Consider the following 6,920-nt stretch of genomic DNA (forward strand, 5'->3'; position numbering starts at 1 on the left):
TGGATCTAGGGACACAGCTGAAAATAATTATCTAACTATATTACTAATAACACAGTAGCTATTGAAAGTAAATTCAGAAATAGCTCATTTACTTTTTTTTTCATTAGCATTTATTCACTGTTTATATTATGCAAAGCTTGGACTATGGAGTATGACATTCAGAGCTTTCTTTATAATTATTTTCACATTCTGGTTCCCCAGGACTACTCTAATCCAGCTGCAAACATGTCTTTGAGGGACAAACAAATGACTGTTTTCACCGTGTTTTTGACTTTTCTCTGAATTACATATTCTTGTGATTTTTCTATAGGCTTAATTTGGATCTTTGATCCCAAATGTTGCCTTGTATTCCGGTACTCTGTCTTCTGGAGACGCTGATTTTGATACAAGCAAGTATGTTTGTGAAGCCTCTCTACCCTCTGAAAAAGGCTTAGCATTCTTACACACAGACTTTGGCTTTCACACTAGTATTTTTCTACAGGGTTGGCTGCACTTGCCAAGGGTGTTGTCCTGAGGGACATGGCTCTTGAAAGTGCGTCACCCTGAGCTGCTGATGCAAAATCAGCTTATTCTCAAACAGCCTCTGTCTTCCAGAAAAGGAAAAAGCCTGATTTCCTGCTTCTAATCCTTTTTCACCCTTTCCTTAAAATAAATTAGATATTTCTGTGCTGCAGGGTCTGCCAGCAAGGACAGATCCTGCAGCCTCAAAGGACACTAGCTGCTGTTAGTTTGCCACAGCTCTCCTTCTCCTCTATATCAGGGCATTGTGAGCAAGCTGCTGAGACAGCTGGATTTGGCCTTCCTTCTGTACCCACTCACTGACATGCCAAATATCTTGAGCAATCAACTGATTCCATCTGATCTACTAATTTCTGTGTTTATGATGAGGCAGCATTGTATCTACAGACAGGGGTGAGAAGTTGGAGGAAAGCCCCATGGAAGGGGATCTGAGAGTTCTGGTTGCCAGAAAATCCTGTGTGAGCTTACTGTGTGCCCTACCAGCCAAAAGGGTCAACTGTGCTCTGGGGTGCACAGCTCTACCACCAGAGATTGTCCCACTCTCTTACCCTGCACCATCATGGAGGTGGCTTTCCACAAACTATAGATAACCAAAACATCAGCCCAATTCCCCTTCACTCAGTGCAGCCCAGGCAAACCAAAAGGTCGGATACCCTGAATCTAGAGGATAAGAAGTGTGAGGAGTGGCTGAGGTGCCTGGGTTTGTTTAGTCCAGAGCAGGGCAGGCTAAGGGGGAGGCCTTGAGCTCTGTTGAGGGAACAGCAAGGAGCTCCATCAGAGGAGGGTCAGATGGGGGTTAGGGAAATGTTCTGCACTGGAGAGCAGTCAGGCTGCCAGGGTTCAATACTCCCAGACATAGGATTTGAAGTTAGGATGGTCCTGTGTGGAGCCAGGAGCTGTATTCAGTGTTCTTAGCCAATCCGTTCTAGCTTGAGATCCTGTGATTCTATGAATTTTCTAGAAGTTGGTATCCTGGACTTCTGGAGAAGAAAGTGCTAACATAAGCTTCTCTGGGATGTTGATGTTACAGATGCCCAGTTAGATATTGTAGCGAGGGGTGAAAAAAGAGTTTCCAGGCACATTTTTTTATGCTATACGGTCAGTTGTGTGCTACCTAACTTGCAGCTTTCATTCCTGGTGAAGACTTTTCCATGTCCTTACCAAACCAGTGGAAACTTTTCCTCTCTTAACCCAGCCTCCTCTTCATACAATGAGAATTCTTAGTTGGAAAAAAACTTGAGTAACTCTCATAAACAGAGCCTGTGTGAGTGCATTTTATGAAGAGTACACTTTGTGAGTCAGACAGCTGCAAAAGCAAGGAGTTTACAGGAAGATCAAGTATGGGCATAGATGTTGGTTGCTTAATAGAGGACGTCACTGTCAGAAATTCTCCACTTTAAAGTGCAGTTACCATCCAGAAAGTGTAAAAGTGACATCCTGGTATGCCACATTTATTCCTCCTCCGCAATTTCTATCCCAAATTCACTCAAGTCAATACCATGTTTTTCCTCTGACTGCCAGCACAGCTAGCTCAGCCTGTAACCTGAGAATCAAGCTGTGTTCTTTCTGCTTATTAAAACACTGCCAACTGTAAAGCTTCTGGAATCAAACATTAACTGGCAATGCTCTGGGAGAGGCAGGAGAGCTGAGTACAACATGACTAGCACATCCCTAGCTACAGGAAGGAGAGAAAGAAAAAAAAAATCATTAAATTCAGCACATATGCCTCAGGAGACCCACAAAGAACACATATTTACAGCACCTATGTGCTATTTTCTATGCAGTTGCTTTTCTGTCTATCACTGCGTTTCATGATGGAACAGCTAAATAGGGAGCCATATAGTTCCTTACTCAATCCTAGGTGTGTCAGATTTCCAAAGGATTCACAAAAAGGAAGCATGTTTAAAAAAAAGTAGAGCCAGTATTTATTTACTATTGACTTACTCTGTTATCCTTAAACTGCAGCACCTTCTGCAGCTTGCAAATGCAGCCAAGGTGTACTTAGTCTTTGCTTTCTATCTGTTGTTGAGATAGCTTAAACAATATCTTCACGGAGGCATTAAGATCCCTGGGTAAAAAGAGGAGTCAGAGTAGATGAATGAAAATTATAAATAGTTCAAAATTTGTGCTGGATTCAGAAGAACGTCAAAAAATCCACATGTTTATCTGGAGTTTTTCTGAAGTGTATGAACTCCTAGTGTTTCAAAGCAAAGGCAAGAGCTCTCATGAGGTGTTTCTGATGCCTGTGCTGTTTGTCCCACCTAGAGAAACTGCAGACCTGAGTGCTCACTGCTTAGCACCCCACAGATTTATTTATCCCTGCAAATATTGAAAACAAATCAAGATGCTGGAGGATAACATGTGCAAAATGGGTAAAGAATTGCAGCATTTCTGTAGTACTTTTTCATGCACAAACACAGACATGGATAATGGACTGTTTGTTTTGCTGCTACTCAGTTTAGTTCTCATCCCAGCTTTGCAGTGATGTCTAGAAAACACCTGTGTTTCTTGAGAGCAGTATGGCTACTGATGCCAGCAGATGAGCTGCCTTAGATGGCTTTCTTGGCTTAGGTATGAAATAAGTAGGACAAGTGAGCCTTTTGGGACCTTAATTTCTCCCAGGTGAAGGCTGCATAGATAAAAGGCCTGCTAGCTGGAAAGCAATAGTCTATAACTGAGTCTACCATTTTGGTGGTCTCCAGAGGAAGAGAGTTTGCACACACAGAATTCTGACCCTGACTGTGCTCATCGTAAGACTAGCTGTCAAATCTTTAGTCATGGCATGATGCAAACTGACTGTATCAGTCAGTTACTGCAGTGGTGGCCTTGGAGCCAAACTCAGAAGAAGGTTTGCAGGGCTTAAACCAACTGTTATATGTCAGCTAGTTAGAATTAAATCTCCATGCCTAAGTTACAGAATGGCAGAATGTCTGAAGTTGGAAAGGACTTCTGAGATGGAATGTCACAACTATATGCTTGAGAGGGACACCCTGAGCAGGCTGCCCAGGGCCATATCCAGGCAGCTTTAGAAGATCTCCAAGAAGGAGACCCCACAGCCTGTCTGGGAAACCTGTGCTAGTGCTGAGCTACCTTCACAGAATGGAGTTGCTTTCATAGTTTACACGGAAGCTGCTGTATTTCAATTTGTGCCCACTCAAGGCTCATTCTGTCCTTTAAAGAAGTTGAATATGACAGCCTGCAGTGAACAAAACAGATGGAAGCTAATTCCTGTATTGCTGTCTATTGTCCAACTAAAGTGTATAACACTGGAAATCACTGGCAAAATCTTTGTTTGCAACAGAGAAATAAAGATATGTTTTGCAGTTCACACTGAAATATGCTCAGAACTGTCTGAGGTGCAGAAATTGGCATTGGAAAAGACCTTAATTCCAAAGGTGTTAAATATAACAGCCAGTCCAGTTGATGAGGACCTTCTTTTTTTTTTCCAAAAGCAGATTGTCTGTTGTTTGCAAAAAAAAAAAAAAAAAGACACTAGACACGGAGGAAAACCTCAATAAAGGAACTTGAATGTATAATGAGCTACTGTTCTTAAAGAACTATTGCAGGTACGTAATTTATTGTAAATATTTAAAGCTTTATTTATGGATTTTTCTATTAATTTAGTTGTTATTAAATTACTTAATAAAAAATAATAATTTCTTAACAACTAGAGAGTGGAAGATAAAATCAGAGTACAAGAGATGAAGTGCTAAGGCACAGAGGTGTCACATAAACATATGACGAGTTACAGGTAGTTACAAAACAGTACACCCAGACCAGGTACTGTTAAGGCTATGACACAGTGGATAGAACACCGGAAGAGAATATGACATAGCAGCACCAAGCAACAGTGGGGAGAAGGCGTGGAGAAGAGATGAGAGAGAGCACAGTACCCAGTCTAAATTACCCTCATTAAATGGCTGGTGCTGGCCCCTGCATGGGAGTTTGGAGAAGAGCTTGCCAGGATGAGTTGGATGATGGCTGCTCCTCCTTTGTTGCTTTTTGTGTGTGTTGCAGTCTGGCAGATGGCCATGAATTGACGTGTTTGTGGCAAGAGCTTGTCGTCTGCCTCCAGGAAAAAGGAAATGGGAGACCTGAGAGTGCTCTGCTGGGAAGGTGACTTCAACCCACCCATAGGGCATCCTGGTTTTCCGGAGGGCTGAAATGTGCTTCCTTCTGCTTTGAAGGGAGCTGTTGTGTGACTGAGTGCAATGCAGTGTTGGTCCTGCCAACCCAGTCGTGCCCGTGTTACAGTGATGAGATTGCTGGTGTTGGCCGCTGGGTCTGGATTTTAGAGGAAAGTTTTCAGGGTGGATGTGGGAAGTGGTGCATCAGCCATGGGTGTCGTGCCCGTAATGCGGTGAGCAGGGTCCAAATGGAGAGGGCAGGGAGGTGAAGAGCAGGGCTGCCCCTAGGGATGGATGGTGGCTGCTCCTCCCTTGTTGCATCTTGTGTCTCTTGCAGCGTGGCGGCAGGCCCTGAGTTGACCTACCCATGTTGTGTCCTTGTCCTCTGGGCCCTGTGTGGAGGAAATGGAGTCCTGGCTCTGCCGTACTGGAAAGATAAGTTAAACCAAGCGATACCGTGCTAGTTTTCCCGAGGCCTGAAATCTGCTGAGCTCTGTGGTCAAGGGAGCTGGTGTGACCTGAGCTACGGCCTGCATCAGCTCGTGTAACCACAGTTGTGTCCTTATTCCAGTGCTGCAGTGGCTGGTGCTGGCCCCTGCCTGGGACTTTGGAGAAGAGGTTGCCAGGATGAGTTTCTATAATGCATCAGCAGCCCGGGCAGTCATGCAAGTGAGCAGGTGAGCAAGGTGTGAGAGGAGAGGGCAGGGAGGAGAAGAACGGGACTGGCCAGAGTTGATAGCTCATGGTTGCTCCTCCTTTCTTGCATTGTGTGTCTGCTGTACCCTGTTTTTTTTTCCATGAGTCGACCTGTCCGTGTCATGCTCTTGTCATCGCCATCGTGTATGAAGGAAACGGTGACCTGACACTGCTCTCCTGCAAAGATAAGTTATGCGACCCCATCCCTCAGCCTAGCTTTCCTCAGGCTGCAATCTCCCTACCTTGAGTGCTGAAGGGAGCGGTTCCAAAACGAGCTAGGGCCCGCAAGAGTGTCTGTAACCACAGTAGTGTCCCTGCTGCAGGGAGTGAAATGCTGGTGTTAGCCCCTACGTCTGGAGCTTTGAGAAGAGTTTTGAAGGACGACTTGAAAGAATGCTGCAGCAGCCATGGCTGTCCTGCGAGTAGGCGGGTGAGCAAGTTGTGAGAGGAGAGGGCAGGGAGGAGAGGAACGGATCAGCCCCTAGTGATGGATGGTGGCTGCTCCTTTTCCTAGGGTTTTAATTTATTTGTGCTCTCTTTCCTTGCTTCTTTTTATTTTGTAATTTTAGAATTTTCTTGTGTTACCATATACCAGAGACTGTATATTGTTTACGTTACCCTTGGAATTTTCTCTCCTATCTTTTGTGCAGGCAAGCATTTGAAGGCTTTGTTGTGAACTTGTGAGAGTATTGAATAGTATGGTAGGGTCTGCCCCTAGTGGTTTTAATTGTTATTCTTTTATTTTTCTTTGTTTGACTGTTGCAGGCCTTGAGAGTGACATTACCAAGACATTGGACATCTCTTTCCTCTGCCAGTTCTCCAGATCCTTTTGAGAGCGGACTGGCCTTCTATAAAGACAGGAAGACATTTACCTTAGGACTGAGAAACATGCAGACTGTGGCTGGCCCATAATGATCTGATTTCAGCTGGAATATATGTGTAGCCTTGGACAAAGGGATTTCATCACCAATCACCTTCTGTTTCTGAACCATCTGAAAATACATTTTTTTTTTCTTAATGATCTCTTGTTCTGATTCTTCTTGTTTGTGCCGTCTTTTAAGGACACTTCATTGTTCTTTTTTTATTTTTTTATTTTTTCTGGAAGGATTTCTTAATCTGTAATTTCTTAGCAAAAGAGCCCCCACTGGCAGGGGCCTACTAAACAGTCTGCTCTCTTGATCTCTTGTTTGCAAGGACTCACCGTTCAGTAACTTCTCAATCTCCATTTCCAGTTTTGGTAACCTAAGTCAACTTCACATGCTGGGTCATAGCTTTTGCTACCTTATACCAAATCTGCTTTTCCTTACATAAAGCTAGATTCCTTGCCCTGCCTTTCTCACTGCAGAGAGAGCATTAAAGAAAAGGGAACTCAAAAGAGCATCACAGAAGCCTCATCTCTGCTTCTCCCCAAATGCTTTCCCCTCAGCTACATGTTGGACAACAAAACAGTATTATTCTCCACTGGAAGTGTTGGAAAAAATACCTGATTTCTTTGCATTTGAATTAAATATCCACCTTGCTAACACAAAGAGTCCGTGGACATTTTTGAGGATACACTGGCAGCTTTAGGTTTGCCAT

At 43.9% G+C, this 6,920-nt stretch overlaps 1 long non-coding RNA gene across 2 annotated transcripts; it reads left to right on the forward strand.

Moving 5' to 3' along the window:
• The first annotated feature begins 4,189 nt into the window (after nt 1–4,189).
• LOC116227518 (uncharacterized) lies at nt 4,190–6,356 on the forward strand. 2 transcript variants are annotated; one of them, XR_016465672.1, is made up of 3 exons: nt 4,190–4,635; nt 4,774–5,772; nt 6,108–6,356. It is a non-coding gene; the product is annotated as an uncharacterized LOC116227518 (long non-coding RNA). The 2 variants fall into 2 exon arrangements; XR_004166583.2 differs by having other exon boundaries at nt 4,193–4,635; nt 4,984–5,772.
• The last annotated feature ends 564 nt before the right edge of the window (nt 6,357–6,920 follow it).

Source organism: Phasianus colchicus, chromosome 3 (assembly GCF_987193195.1).
Source record: "Phasianus colchicus chromosome 3, bPhaCol1.hap1.1, whole genome shotgun sequence".
Taxonomy (NCBI): domain Eukaryota; kingdom Metazoa; phylum Chordata; class Aves; order Galliformes; family Phasianidae; genus Phasianus; species Phasianus colchicus.